Source organism: Camelus ferus, chromosome 14 (genome assembly GCF_009834535.1).
Source record: "Camelus ferus isolate YT-003-E chromosome 14, BCGSAC_Cfer_1.0, whole genome shotgun sequence".
In the NCBI taxonomy this organism is placed as follows: domain Eukaryota; kingdom Metazoa; phylum Chordata; class Mammalia; order Artiodactyla; family Camelidae; genus Camelus; species Camelus ferus.
Window position 1 is genome coordinate 67,371,235 of NC_045709.1, and position 17,182 is coordinate 67,388,416.

The window sequence follows — 17,182 nt, forward strand, 5'->3', positions numbered from 1 at the left end:
ACAGTTAATTTTCAGAAATATATATATTTTTAAGATCAAAAGGAAGGGAGCACAGTGACTTTCAACCATTATCGATTAATCCTCAGTGTATTAGATTAACATGAACATTAAAAAAAAAAAAAAACTGAAGGAGGAAAATGAATCAACAACATGTAGCCTGGCCAACAATACACAGGAACAAGCCAATCTTGCGACAGTGAAGGAGAGTAACGTGGCCTAATTGTGTATGTGTGTGTGTGTGTTAGTTGGACAAATTTCACCTCCCCCAGTGCTCAGTTATTTCCTAGCACTCTCGGAATTAATGCCACAATCAGAATGCTCATCATGGAGCTAAACAGGAGTGTAATTAAGAGTCCAAATAACTCTCTCCCAAAATGAAAATAAAAACAAAGCAAAACTATTTACTTTAGTCCTCATTTTTGCAAGACTTTCTTTGAAAACTAAAAATTACAAGAAGCAAAATTATGGTTGCACTGATTCTTCTTTGCCTTATTCTAAAGTAACAATGTTGTGACTGTGCTCAATGGTCTGACTCCAATTTCGACATGACTGTTGACAGCTTTCAATGCCCATGACTCCCCCTTCCCCTTCTGCCCATCTGTGTAAGACGAGAAAACCCAGATGCTCCTTCCTTTGGTGCCTGCAGGAAATTCAACCCGAGCAAGCCCTGACCTTTGTATGAGAACCCTCACCCCTGACTATAATCAAACCCCAGCGCTGGTATCCAGTGTCCTTCTTAGCTCTCAAGCCATTTTTAAAACAGCTGGGAAGCCTGCCTTGTTCTGCCCAAAAAGCCTTCTGCAAAATTATGTAAGAAATAAGTCTTTTCATATCTTCTTGTTGCATGTGTGGCATCATCAATCTTGACATCTAAACCAAACTTGGATGGGGCTCCTTCTTGGTTCTGCAGGATGATTTCAAACACTGTGGATTAAAACTGGGGTAGAGAGTCTCTGAATTTAGGTAGATACATATGCTACTGATGTGAATTACTTTCACATAAAAATGAAAGAAGGGCTATCATTACAGATCTTATAGATTTTAAAGGAGAAACTATATGTCAATACATTTATTAATTTAGGAAAAAATTTAAGAAATTGATTGCAAAATGCAACATACTAAGATGAACTTTAGGGACACACTTTGTCCTCAATACTGTACATCCTTATGTTGGTATTACCAAATGTGCTGTCATTGGGAGAACCGTGAGAGAGCTGAATCTTACAGAGGTCAAAGCATGAATTATTTGCTGGTAATATGCCCAGTTTACCCAAAAGCATGACATCAGTGAATACAAAACTTCAGTCCTGGTGTCTTGATAATAGTTGCATATAAGTTGAACATTATTCAGTATTATTGTTTGCAGCTATACAAGAAATCAGGAAAAACCATGTTAATGATTTTCATACTATTAAATATCCTGAGGATATTATTGTCAAAGAAAATTATTTACTACATTGTATAAAGGCAAAACAAAATAGGGCTAAATATTACCAAAGAAAGGAAGGGGTTTGAAGAAGCTGGCAGTAGAGGTTTACCAACCAACCCATTATAATTTTGAAGTCTTTTTTTAATGGGACTGTATAAGGAGGTTCTAGTGTGTAAAATGTATACACAAGATATAAAAAGGCCTTAATATTTCAATATATCATTGAAGATAAATTTCTAGCATCAGTCAGAAATTAGGCAATATACATATTTTAGAATAGAAATTTTGGGATATCTAATGTTTTAAGAAATAGAAAACATGAATTAAACAGTAAACTGAGAGAAAGAATAAGAAACAGAGCAATTTAAAAAAATACAGTGTAAGTGTGCGCTAGGACCCAGACAAGAAGAGCCTATATTTATTTTGTTTTTGTAGCATATCACTGCTTTAGTTATCTGGACAAGTTCAAAATAAGCATTCTCATAGTTATTCCTTAAAGTATAGAAATGCCAGTGTTCATTACTAAGGCTTGTTGGACCCTCAATGATTAATTGAAACTTTCCTCTTGTCAGTTTTTGTCACACAAGGTTTCCATTATCTGAATAATGAGTGTGCAGGGATGATTTATTTTCGCTTGCTATTCTCAGTGGTTTTTGTCTTCTGATACAGTCGGGGAAGGATCTGGGAGAAATGGGACAGCATCCAGAAAAAAAACAACAGCGCTGGTTTGACAGTCCAGACACTTCATGTACTTGGGCTCTTTTAGTCACCAACTGTACTCACACAGAGAAATCACTTACATATCTTGATGCTTATTCCGTCATCTGGAAAAATGAATATAGATTTGATTTGACGAGCTCTTAAAGTCCCTTCCTTCCTCATTATATTATTACAACAAAGTGATTTATTTTTTAACTTTTGTGATTTTATATATGAATAACTCTAATATTTTAGGATAGATTTAATTTTTCCAAACAAAAACAACAGAATTAAGCTAGGTGTTATTAGAAGCTAAAATTTTTACCTAAAAGATTATTCACTCATTTATTTAAAAATAAGTATTGAGTGCACGTTATGTGTCATCTCGAACTGAATGTATATAGAGCAGGGCACTTGATTTCTGCCTCCTCATCTAGTCTGCTGTGCCAGTTTTCGAATCTCATCAAACTACATTATACATCCACCCTTCCCCTTGCTCAAGTCAAAAATCTAGGGAACATCTTTGATGATTCTATCTTTGCTCCACCACACTGACATCATCAGTGAATGTTTTCAATTACATCCAAAAGCATACAGTGAATCTACCCATTCTCTCCATCATGTGTTGTCTGGCATTTCAGTTGGCTTCCCACTTCAACACGTCATTCCTTCCCTCAAGAATTACAATAGCCAGAGTCATTTTCTTAAAAAGTACATCAGATACAGTCACTCCCACTTAAAGTCTGTCACTGACTTCCCTCTGTACTTGAAATAAATACTGACTCCTTGTCCTGCCTTACAGACTTAGATTCTGCCTTTTTTTTCCAACTCACCCAATAGCACTCTTTTCTTTAACCATTTTATGCCACTGACTTGCTATTTATTCCATAGTGAAACTCCTTTTTTACTTTTTGGTGCCTGTGCCTAGAATATTTTCCCTTCTGATTTTCACTTTGCTGGTACTTTCAAGGTATTCATGCAATCACTTAAATGTCATTTCTTATGCAAAGGAAAACTACAATGAGGCATCACCTCACACTGGTCAGAATGGCCATCACTTAAAAGTCCACAAACAATAAATGCTGGAGAGGGTGTAGAGAAAAGGGAACCTCCTACACTGTTGGTGGGAATGTAATTTGGTGCAGCCACTAAGGAAAACAGTATGAAGCTCCTCAAAAAACTAAAAGTAGAACTACATATGTTGCAGCAATCCAATTCCTGGGCATGTATCTGTAGAAAACTCTAATTCAAAAAGATACATGTACCCCAATGTTCACAGCAGCACTATTTACAATAGCTAAAACGGAAGCAACCTAAATGCCCAATGACAGAAGACACACACACACACACACACACAAATAGAATACTACTTAACCATAAAAAGAGTGAAATAATGCCATTTTCAGCAACATGGACAGACCTAGAGATAATCATACTAAGTGAAATAAATCAGAGAAAGACAAATATCATATAAAACATATGTAGAATCTAAAAAAATGATACAAATGAACTTAGCAAATTTTAATCATACAGTACAGTGTTTTCAGTTTTCACCACCATGTCATACATTAGATCCTCAGAACTTATTTATCTTATAACTGAAAGTTTGTGCCCTTTTATCAATATCTCACTATTTCCCCACTGGAAATTGCAAACTCCAGCAAACACTTTTCTACTTGGATTGTTTTCTTGATTTCTCATATTGATAGTTCATTGTTGGAATATAGAAACACAACTGCTTTTTGTATATTGATTCTGTAACCTAAAACTTTACTGAATTCATTTATTAGTTCTAACAGTTTTTTGGTTGAGTCTTTAGGATTTTCTATATATAACACAGAAATCTGCCATCTGCAAAAGAGATAATTTTCCTCCTTCCTTTCCAATGTAGATGCCTTTGTTTCTTTTTCTTGCCTAATTGCTCTGGCTAGGACTTCCAGTACTGTGTTCAATAAAAGTGTCAAGAGTATTCTCCCTTACCTTTTACATGATCTTGGAGGAAAAGTTTTTCATCTTTTCACTATTGAATATGTTAGCTGTGAGCTTCTTGTGATTTTTAATAGACGTGTAGTTCCATATGAATAGTAGACTATTAATGGAGCAGGAGTACAAAGTAATGATTGACAGTGAAGCTTTTCTGTTGCTAGTAGACTGACTACTAGAACTTCGCATTTCAAAATGCTTGAAAAAATAACTGCAAATAGTAGATTTACAAGGTAACTGCATTCTAAAACAATATTTATTTGAATGTAGATTAATAGATTTTTTTTAAAGATTGGTTTCAATTCTTGATATTCACAACTAGTAGGTCATCATATATAAACAAATATAATTTAGGACTTTTTCAGTGGCAATACAAATTAATTCAATTTGCCTAAAGAGAATTTTATTGAGAGAATCTGGGTTAGCTAACAGAATTGAAGGAGAGGAAAAAGTTAAAACAAACTAACCAAAAACAATAGCTAAAATAGGACGGTCGTGAATTAGAGTAACGTTGAGACTAATTAATTTGGTTAACAGGCCTATCAAAATTATCCAATATTAGCAATACCCATGGTTTTCAACAGTTTTTAAGACTCTGTTAAGTTCCCATGGTTCTTAAATTTTTTGAGCTGTAGAATCCTTGTCCATGGAAATGAGTATTAAATCTCCTTTCATGGGTACAACTCTGCTGATTAAATAAGATTATTTTAAGCAATAGCACTGTATGTACTGCACAGTTTTTTGTAGCCTTTACACTGAAATCTTTATGGTGGCAGATGAGGTCCTTTGTTTCTATCCAGTTGGTGAGGTTTGTCTCCTAGAATTATTCAAGTATCCTCAAAATAACAGCATTTTCACAGCCTCATGTATAGCTGACCCTGAGTAGAGTACAAGTACTGTTGTTCTCTCTGGATAACAGTATTATTATATTCATATATTATTCTGATATTTTTCTGTTGAATTTAGAAGATGGTGAAGTTTGGACAACACCTATGTTATCTAGGATTGGCTTGATGTAAATCTGGTGAGTCCTATTTAGACAGTAACAAGAATAGACATTAAAAATATATAGCTTCTTTATTTCTCTTTATTTCTCAATTTAGGCTAGCTCAACAAACCCTACTTGCACTCAGCAGCTGCAGTGCTAAGCTTACCATTTCAAATAATCCAGTTACTTCTGGTTTAGAACAGCTCTCTTTTGATAACCACTCAGTCATTTCTAGATTTCCCACCCTTCCCTTCTTTCTCTCTTTTCACTAAGTTGGAACTGCGTTGTATCAGGGTGGTAATCTAAGTATCATTACAACATTCTAAATTTGGGGAAGGGGTAATTTCAGAGGTTAGCCCAAAAGAGAAAATTGAAGATCTACACCATTTCAGGGAACATTCAGCATCTAAACACGAATCACATATCTGTCACATACCTGATTTTTCTCTCTTGTTTTTACTGTCTGATTAAACTTTCACATTCTTTGGGGGAAAAAATGACTCATATCACTATTCATGTGTCCCTATTACATGTCTCATGGAATAATCTCTATACTTTGATCTCAGTCTTTGGCTTTTGATATTTAAGAACAACTTAGAATTGTACAGTCTTGCCTCCTGAAATGGAAGATTATAAATTTCAAGACAATTGATTTTACTCTAGATTTCCATAACACCAATATGAACTGAAAAGTCAAAAATGAATTACTTCCATTCCATTTTTCCATTTAAAAAGAATTCCTGACTGTGTCACTGTTTGAGGATAATATTGAAGAGCATGATATAAAACATAGGTTAGCAAACTACAGACCCGGTGTCAAATCCTGCCCATCAGCTGTTTTTATAAAGTTTTATTGCAAAACAGTTATATACGTACGGGCTATGACTGCTCTCATGCTACCATGGCCAAGTTAACTATCTGTCACAGAGACCATATGGCCTGGAGAGCCTAAAATATTTACTATCTGATCCTTTATGAGAAAACTTTGCTGACTGATGTTAAAAGCTTAGTTTTATATCAAAATCTGCAGATCGTCATTCTAAGTGAAGTGAGCCAGAGAGGGAAAAGAAAATACTATATGATATTACTCACATGTGGAATCTTAAAAAAAAGAAAAAGGAAAAAGAGGACACTAATGAACTCATCTACAAAACAGAAACAGACTCGCAGACATAGTAAACAATCTGATAGTTACCAGGAGAAAGGGGATGGGAAGGGATAAATTTGGGAGTCTGAGATTTGCAAGTGTTAACTACTATATATAAAAATATATCAAAAACAAAATTCTTCTGTATAGCTCAGGGAACTATTTTCAGTATCTTGTGATAACCTTTAGTACAAAAGAATATGAAAAAGAATATATGTATATATATGCATGACTGGGACATTATGCTGTACACCAGAAATTGACACGTTGTAATTGACTATACTTCAATTAAAAAAAATCTAACACCACTGTATAAATAAATTTTGCTTTTCGATATTTTCATCAGCTTAATTTTAATAATACATATCACATCTTATTCTTTTCCATTGGATAAGTGAATTCCTAAGTGATAGGCTCAAAGTTGTACTCAGGAGACTTGGAATATACAAGAGGAGTTAAGATTCATTGGCCCTTACTATGTCTTAGATATTGTGATAAGAAAGTTAAATAAGTTAGCTCCATTAACCTGGGTCCTCATCTCGTATTTGTCGGATGGACATCATCAGAAGGAATGTGTCACAAAATATGCTACATAACTATGGGTAGGGTCTCTTCCTCCTTCTCCAGCTTTCAACCCAAACAGGGGCAATTCATAAGCAGAGACCTCAGAGTAGTAATGACACAGTCTGACATCAAAATTGCACTGCATTGGATGGAATGTGAATTGGGGATTTCTTGTTCAGTTTTAAAAATTTTTCCATTGTGTGAAAATATTCTGATGACTGTAGTTTTTGAGAGTAAACAGAATTATCTTTGGGGAGCATTATTTTCCTCATGAGGGAGGGGGCAGGGTTATGATATATCCCCAATGTTGTTAGTTTCTTTGTCCAAGTCTCATTTTTCACAGTATCTATAAAACTCGAAATCCAGACAGATTTTTCCATCCAAGGTCCCTTCCAGCATTAAAATTCAATGATTTTTAAAAATGAGACTTTTTAGAGAAGCCAGATGTTATGGAGCAGTCCTGTTTAATCATTAGCAACTGAAAAACAAATATTTGGTGCTATCCAATTCACTCTTAATTTGGGGCATTCTGTTGCTATAAAAACAAACAACACAGCGTTTTTTCTAGGATGGGAGAGAAGAGAATGTTTTGATGCACCCACAGTCTCAGTATAGGACCCTCCCTTACATTTTTTAAATGGGTATCTAAGCGGTTATCTTTATTTGTGAGTTATTTGTTTTTCTTTTACAATGAACTTATGTGCCCTTATCTTCATCATTTGAGGTTTATTACCCTCTAAGTCTTCCATATCAGTTACAGGTGTCTTCTGTTAGCTTCATGATCATGAATCGATAAAATGATTCAAAGTGAACATATGTGTAAATGATTTAGGCACTTTGAGATTTGCTCACAAATAATTTCTCAGCACATTAAGCTATCGTGTTGAGCAAAAAGAAAAGGTCTTTATGACTTCAGATATTCTAAGTAAGAAAAATATTTTAAAAAATAAGAATAAGAGGAAGAAAAAGTAAGAAAGATAAGGCAAAATTGGGGTCCTTTGTGTCTAAAGAATTTATATATGTATATCATTGGGGGCTGTATCAGACAGAAGAGTCAAGACTACAAGGATTTTCTGAAGACGCTTCAATGAAAATCATCACCTCTTTTTTAGTCATTTCAAGTTTTGGCATGAACTTATACAGAGCTTGAACAACTAGAGATATCACTGGGTGGCAGACCTTGAAACCAAGCTCTCTGTGTTACTTCTGAAAGTGCGTCAATTCTGATTTGGCTAAGAACTGAAGACACGTACTGGGATTGTGATTCTGTGTTGTACTCTAGCATAGAAGCTTCTCGAACTGTCTCCTCCTTTTCTACATTTAAATTGTCACCACCGAGAATGTCTATCAGTAAGTCATGTGACAGCTGCCTCAGAGCTTCCTGGTGACACACAACAGTGAACTTGTGCTTCACCAACCTTTTAACACTTTAACTCCTCACAACTGAAAGGATCAGCAAAACTCAATAATTGTCTCACACAATTCCCTGCATTTATTTTTTTTAATTCAATATTCGTGACATTGTAACATGTCTTCTACCAAAAATGGAAAAGAAAACGGCTGATAAATACAGGATAGACAAATTTTTATTTTTATGTAACATACAGGTATGCTAATCAGGTCTCTATACTGTAGTTTTTATTTTTAGATACATATGTTTGGGCTAAGAGACAATGTCTTCTGGAAATAATAAAATTAGAAGATTAAAAAAATAAGTGATATATATATATCACTACTGGGCTGCTGTTTCATTGACTATTGTAAGCAATTGTTCATAGAATGAGAAACTATAAACTCCATTCTCCCATCTTTAATATCTTCTTTACAACTTTCCTGATAAAAATTAACTAAATTTGGCTAAAAAAATTCCAGTATCTGGAAACTACATATAAGAATAGCTCTTCCATTGGTATACATTTCTTAACATGATTCTTAATATGGATCTAAGAATTTGGCATCCAAAAATTTATCTCAGTTTCCTACATATTTTTCCATTAAAGTGAAAAAGGAACACCTCTATTCCTTTCTATGCATGACAGCCTTACGAATATTAGAATACTGGTATTATGTTTCTTCTTAGTCTTTCTTCCCCTAAGATAAACACTCTAGTCTGATAGAGCATGGTTTCTAAATCCCTTATTTATTCTGTTTGTTCTCCCTAGTACACACCAATTTTATAATATATTTCCTAATATGGACACAGTACTGTGCATAATGCTGTCAACATGTTCAGGTCCATAAAAATTCACAGTAAAATTTTAACAATAGTCTAGATTTCTTTCACCTTTAATCTTTGTATTCAAAGGAAGTGTATCCACCAATCTATTTTTGACAAGACTGTAATCATATGTGTATGCTTACATCCCATTAAAAGAGTGGGTCAAAAAAAAGTTTACCTCTATAAACTTTGTCTAGAATGCAAACTTAGATTAGATTGAATTTTTTAAAGTTGTTTATTTCATAAATTAGATTTTAATTCCAAAAGGACAACTAGATTGGGGTGATTTTGTTTCTCTGTTACTTCTGGTTTTCTTTCCCTTGTTTTAGTTGTAAGCAGATTATCTCTACTTCACAGGAAAGATGACCATGCAAAGCTCAAACTTAAGTAGCCACAATCTCAGAAGGAGGAAGACCTTAACTGTAAATGTTCATGGAGCTCACGCCAATCAAATTTTGATTGGCTCTGCTTAGATCATGTGCCTACACCATAATCAACCATTTATTCATGGGAAAGTCTTGATTGACTAACACTGATTTCACATTTACATCTAGGTTAGAGTCATTGGGGCCATTTGATTGATAATCCAGTAGATGCAGAAGTCTTGCTCTTAAAAGTAAAAGATGTTTTGCAGACCAAAACCTAACAGAAGACCCTTGTATTCACTTTACTTTGTTTGTTACTAATGGACAATACTTGCAAATCGTTCCTTAAACTTTCATTAACTCAAAATTATATCAATTGGTGTATATGTCACACTAAGGCCTAGTTATCACAATAAGGGAAAAGCAACTATGATCAGAAAATAAAAAGAAACCAATATTCATTCCAGTATTGTTATATGCACATTTATGTTACCAACTCCAACACAGCTGTTAATCTGTTAAAATTAACGTCTGCTTAATCTATGTAAGCAGTGCTTAATATTAGCAGCAATATGTTCCCATTTTTTAAATTTCTGTCTTGCATATTATTCATTCATGTGTTCTTCACTTATCAAACATTTGTTGAGTCCCTAGTTTGTGCTTAGCTTGGCATTTTTCTAGGACCTGGAATGTAATATTGAATAGTTCCTGCATGGACCCTGACATGATGGGGTTTAAGCACAATGCAAACCACACATTGTAAATAATTTGTTATTTGGTCTCAGCTGTGATCAAGAGTATAAAGTAAAAACATACTATTGGGGTTAAGTTGGTAAAAAGATTGAAGACTAACATATACTATGAAATCAGAGAAGACTTTTTGAGAAATGAGATTTAAATCCTAAATCTCACTTAGGTTTAGAAATAAGAGTAGCTAGGTAAAAATGTTTCTGTGTCTGTGTGTGTTGGTGATGGATAAAGAGCAAGAAGGAATTTCCAGTGGTTACACTCAGTAGGAAGGCCTGAAGAGGGCACGGGTACCTCTTACTACAGTAACTCAGCAGACAGAAGTAAGATAAGAAGCAAGAGGAAGGTAAACACCAGGTTTGTGTATGGAGCAAGCTTTAGGATGCCTCATGGAAGGCCCTCTAGAAAAGGACTGCTTATAACCCAGTGCAGACAGTGGAGCTCAAGGTCTGAGATACACAAATAATGGGTCTGAGACCATTTTTGAAAGTAGGATCGTTAGAACTTAGTGATTGCCCACGTTTATGTGCAATAACCTAACGGTAATCATAATGAAAATGTTTTAAGATAAAAGTAGCTGATTATGTTATTTATTATAATGCATGAGGAGCCTGATGAGTTGATGTGATTGAATCCTCTAATAGACAAGAAGCTAACTAAAATTTTTGAAATAATTTCTTCTCTTTGGGAATAAAATGTGGCTTCAGTAAATATAATATTTTAGAGCCAAGAAGCTATAAAATATCTTTAAATGTAACCACCACAATTCTGTTTCACTGGCTTTCTGGAAATCCAAAGAAGACACAAAGTTGCCCAGAATAAAGGAATGAGAAAAGTTATAAGGGGGAGAAAGACAGCTGAGAAAAATAAACAACAGAACAAGGACACCCAGAGGGAACCTACAGTCTACCCAATTTTTTGTCTTACCTAAACGTGAAATATCCAAGGAGACAACTCTGTACGAGAGAAACAGGTATCCAAGCATTCCTGACTCTTAAGGTTACACTGACCTCTTTTAAATGCTCCATGGTTCACATTTCTTCTCTCACTGAAATTGCCTGGCTATTCAACAGCATGTCTGTGAGCAATGACCTCCACTAGGCTGTTTCCCTTCTTCTTTCCGTGTAAGGACATAATAACAACACCATACTAAGAATTTATATATGAAAACATGGCATGCTTTAAGAGCTTTGCTTGTATCAATTCATTTAATCGTCACAACAAATCTTTGAGGTGGGTATACTGCTGTCACCACGTTACTTATTGTGACACAATGAGGTCACAACACTTCCCCTGAGGTCACTTAGTCACTAAATAACAGAACTGTGACCTGATCATACATCGTTTGGCTTCAGAGCCCAAGCACTTGGTCACTTGATCTACTGACCCCAACGTAGCAGATACAGGATCGATCGCCACAGTCCATAGAACTCTTTATGCCAGGTCCCTGTGGTTTAAAAAACTTATCTTGATCCCTGCAAACAATCTAAGAAACCCTTTTAAGGTAGATATTATTTCCCCGTTTTCAGAAAAGGACTTGGTGGCTCAGGGACCTTAATCTGTTTGACACGGTCTTATAACTAGTGAAAAGCAGAGCCAAACACTACAGTCAGATATGTCTGAATACAAAAACTATTCTCTTTAAACATCAAGAAAACTCAGATACTAAATTTAGCTCTAACACTGACAGTATGACCATAAACATCACTTAGTCTCCCTGGCTTCAGTTCACTCAACTATAAAATATAAGTGATTCTCAGTCTTGAGTAGTCTTAGGATACTCTTGGGATATCTGCTATAAATGCCAATTTCCCAGTCAGTCCTTAAGAACTTAATCAGTAGATTTGAGATAAGGGTCCAAGCATCTGTATTTTGAACAACAATCCCTATAGATTCTGATTCAGGTGACATGTGGACCATGCTTTCAGCTGACCCTACCTTGAAACAGCCATTAACCAAATGCTGCTTTTGCTTTGCACTGTTACTACTTTGATTGAATCTCCACAATCCTATGGCAACCCATAAGGTACCTAGACCTCGTGGGCACTTCAAGATTTAGGAATAATTTATTTAGAACCTATTGAATTGCATGACTTATTGAAGTCGGGCAGAGAGCTCTTCTGAATTCCACAGCCCATGGAATGGGCTCTCTATGGTATATTCATATCTACAAAGCATTTGTGCTCTCATGGTCCAGGTCTTATATTCATATTTGTTGTTTCTGTTTATTTTGCATGTAACATGAAAGGGTCACATATGGAGTTGAAACTCCTGTTGTGGGCTCTGTTTTCTCTTCCCTATTTCTGAATTGCTGCCCTGTGGCTAAAATAACCCCATCCCCAGGCCTTCGATAACTATAGTTCCTAACCCAGCTTCGTTTTCTTCATTACACTTGTTACTATATAAAGTTATTTTATTGGTTCCTTTTTGAGTATTATCTTTCTCTATTACTAGAAATTAAGCTTTACAAAAGCAGGAACTTTGACCAGTTCACCACTTATTGCCAATATCTATTACAGTGCTCATAGTAGGTGCTTCTTAAATATCTGTTTAATGAGTGAATATTAATTACATTTTCCTCTAATTTATGACATTTTATGATGTAAAATTTTAAAGGAAACAATCTGAAAATAAATACTAATGTATGCATGTCAGTCATCTCTATATGCAGAGAGTTCATAGGTCATACTCATGACTTTATATAATTTACTTCATTGGTGTTACCATGTTTAGTAATGTAGTTTAGATTCTACTCACAATACATCAGAATTACTGTCATAGTGGGTCTTCCTCCCTCTGTGGACTATAGAGGAATAAAATCATTCCTTTATAATTCATTCTGTATATTTTCTTATATTATAATCTTCCTTAAATATCACTTCATCAACACATTTGCAATGGCCAAAATCTAGTTTCTCCTATATTAGGTGAACCTCTCTCTTTCACTCTGAGAGTTATTAGGCATCTGACTACAAAGGATTTCTCTGTCTTCATAATTCTCTCGTGCCCACAGCACATCACGCACTCCAGCTAGGATACACCTCACATTATTCTGGGAACACACAGCCACGTTCATTCCTATGATTTGGCCTTTCTCAGATGTACTTTTACTTTGTCCCATTCTTCCTGCTCTTCAATATCTGGCTCAAGTCTCACCTCTTGAAGATGATTTCATTGACTCTGACATTAAACTATATTTTATTTCATATTATTCTTCTCTCCTGACCTAATTCCAGCCTTTCTGAAGACAAATTACTTATGTATTCTACAGTAGTATGTTTTAATCTGCTTGTCCTAAGCTCAGTAAATATTTTTAAGGGCATATAATAAAATAACAGAAAGCAAAGACATCATCAGAGTGTTTCACAAATATAAACCTATGTTTTGTTTCTTGGAACTTGCTGTCTGTTGAAATGTGGGTATGTATACCAGTTCACAATATAAGATGTATTTGTCACCTGTGGATCTTAGTTTAAAACTTTTGAAAGCTACTGTTCTGTAGGACAAAACACAGCATTGATAACATTATGGAAACTCAGTAAGCACCTGGCATTTGATTTTGTTGAAATGTCTCCCAATTAAAATGTCCAATTAATGTTAAGAAATCAGGTCTAGTATTAGACAAAAATAATCATATTGGTGTTAAAGCACTGTACTGAAACGTGATTTATTTAATTTTTTAACAGTTGCACAGGAGGAATTTAGATTACAAGTGTAATATGACTCACTTAGTGCTGCTTAAACCTTCCATTATTCTGGTTTTTAAATTTAATCCCCTCTCTAATGAAAAATCAACGCCAAGTTGTGTATTTGGCAAGAACAGGAAGACTAATGAGCTTGTGTTATTTTTTTAAACACTAAGTAAGAAAGGGATTTAAAGCCAACATAATATGTTTTAGTTTAACGAATTTTAGACTTTGGGGCTTTATTTCACTTCACTCTAAATATCAGAATTTTAAATCTAGTACTTCTCTCCATGGGGTTTTCTATAATCTAGGAAGAAGAATAAAAGTTTTGAGCTTTTAGTATTGATATAGAAAGTGTCTAATTTCAAAAACAAATCACCATGGAAAATTTAATGGAATCAGTTTATAATAAAATCACTATCATGCAGGTTTCATTGGTTTACATTTCAGCAGCAACCTTTGAATGAAGCAGAAAACATGGGATGAGGATAAGGGCAGGTCTTTATTAACCATTTTTTAATAGCATATGGAAAAATGTGGAGCTGTATAAAATCAATGGCAAACGTCTCTGAAATACCGGGAGCGAATGAATTATTATTACTGAAAAATTCTATCACATTTTTCCATCTAATGTCTTTTTAAAGTAATTTTTAAATGATAGCACTTCCTGATAATATCCTTGCTTAATTTCAAAATTTATAAAAAGAAAGAAAAAAGAGGGGGCTTTGTGTCTTTATTTGTTCATTTTGTTTTGCTTTGCTTTTCGTAGTGAAAAGGAAAGCCAGGGCAACCCAGAACAAATACAAACATGTCTGCAGATACAGCAGACATGAGTTATTGGAGGGTAACAATAACTTGTAAAATAATAGGGTATTAAAGTCAACCACGTCAGGGCTGAGAGGAAGTGAGACTAAGCAGGGGTGATGAGGGTGTCCAATGGCCTGCACAGGGATTTAGATAACCAGGCATGACCAAGCACAGGGAAGGAAAGCCGTGGAAGAATCACAGATCCTATTTCACCTGGGAATTCGAGAGTCATAAAATCTTTGCATTTTAAAGCTGGAAGGGACTTAGTTCAACCTTCTCATTTCACAGAAGAGGAAATTGAATCATGTTCTGCTGAGTTATACCGTATGTATTCCATGTTTGTAAAAATTGCAAGCAGCTTTTCAGAACCAGGCTTACACACTAGATAAAATACATACTCATATTCCTCTTTGACACCCCTTTCCACGGTGTACCCTTCAAATACTCTTTATCTTTCTTCTCTGATCACTTTCATTATTATTTCTTTTACTTTATTCATTCATAAGCTAAATGTCTTCAAATTTTCAAGTAGAGTCCCAGGCATTGGAATTAAATTATGTGATTCTCGCCAAGTTCATGATCAAATGAGTGAATAAGATGATACAAGAGACAATAACAATGCAGGAATACAAGTGAAATAAAAGGGGATTGAAGTGGGATTCAATGATTTTCCATTAAAGTAACTCAGCAACTCATGTCCATTCTCTAGAAATGTGGAGAATGTAATGTCCAAGCTGAATCTTAAAGCATTAGTAGCAGTTAGTTAGATTTTTATAAAGAATATGTAATGGGATAAGGGTTTTGCTTATATTAACATGTGTATGTGCAGAGGTCGAGGGAGGAGAGAGACTACTAGGTAGATAGTGATTTAACTACAATAATCTGGGTCAAGTCTATCCTATTTAATAGGCTTATTTTTTCTATCGGTATTTACTCCCCAAGTGATCCCACCCTGCCTTGTCATTTTAAATAGCACCTATGTACTGATGACACTCCGAGTTATACCTTTAGCCAGTACTTTTTCCTCGAACTTCAGACTTGTCTAGATCCAACTGCTTACTCAACATTTCCATTTAGAAACCTAGCAGGTGTCTAAATATGTAATATATCCAAAATAAGATCTGTGATTCCCTTCCAAACCATTACTTACTGTGAATTGCCCATATCTTGTTGCTGAAGTAAAAAGCTTAGAGTCAGTCTAACCCCCTTTCTCCTTCAATCCAGATCTTCTAATTTATCTTCTCAAAGAATCTCACTTGATTTTTACCATCTCTTACACAACTGTTATATTACAAGAGAAGAATAATAGCTTCCTAATAGGTTTTTTTGTGTTTACTCTTGTCCCTTCCAATCTATTCTCATTATACCATCCAGAGAGAGCTCATTAAAATGAGTTTCTGTGTCATTCCTTTGTTCAAAAATGCTTGAAAAGTGTCTCATATCACCTAGAGTAACAGCCACACTTCTTATGATGGCCCTCTGTGGTCTGGTCATGTTATTTCTCTGCCTTAATCACCAACTCCCCACCCCTGGTTCACTCAGGCCTAGCCATATGGCCCTCACTTTTCCTAGAACACAGCAGGCACATTCATGCCACAGGACCTTTGCACTTGCCACAGTCTTTACTGGGACTACTCTGCCCCAGACAGAGGCTCACTCTTCTGCTTCCTTCAAGTCACAACTCAAATAACACCTTCTCACTGAGGTGTTCACTGTTTAGTGAGGATTTCACTGTCCACTTTACCTAAAATATATTTTGCATGTGTATCTTGTTTTTGCTTTTGGGATTTTTTTTTTTTTTTTTGGAGGGGGGTGGTTATTGTTGTTGTCGCTACCATGGACTGGAATGTAAGATCTATAGGAATAGCCTTCCTTTCCATTAACAATTGGTTCTCACGAGTTGGTACAAACCAGCTCCAGCACATCATTCTAATGGATATCTGTGATGAGAATGGGAGAAAGCCGCTCCTGCCTAAAGGCAATTTCTCATCATTAGAAATTCCATATTGGAAGTGCCTTAGAATAAACATAGATTTTTCTTCTCTCTCTAAATGCTAACACTCTTGAGAAGAGAAAAATATCAAGTTAAATGAATTATTAATACATTAGCCTAAGATCTTTAATTGCATGTTTTGCTTCCATGATAACTTTTCTTTTAAAAAACAATCACTAAACATGAGGTTTTAAAGATGGGGAGAAGAGAGGAATAATTTTGAGAAGTGTAGCAATACCTGGGTAAAAGTGTCTGGACCTCTGTAGGAATGAGGAAGCCAGGGAATATACAGACATACCGATAAAGAAAGAGTGTGGTTGTCATGCTGTGTATGGCCATTTTACCTGAGTGGGTCTACAACAGCCGGGAGAGTAAGACAGCAGGGGGCTGAACTGAGGGAGAAGGACTCATTTATGTCCTCAGGGTAAAAACTCCAACTGAAACAGGGACATTCAACTCAGGAAGCTAATGTTGCCTATCAGTAAACCAGGAATCAGACTTACCTTGTAGGTTTTTGCACTAAATATATATTAAAAATCTGAATTACATAATATTT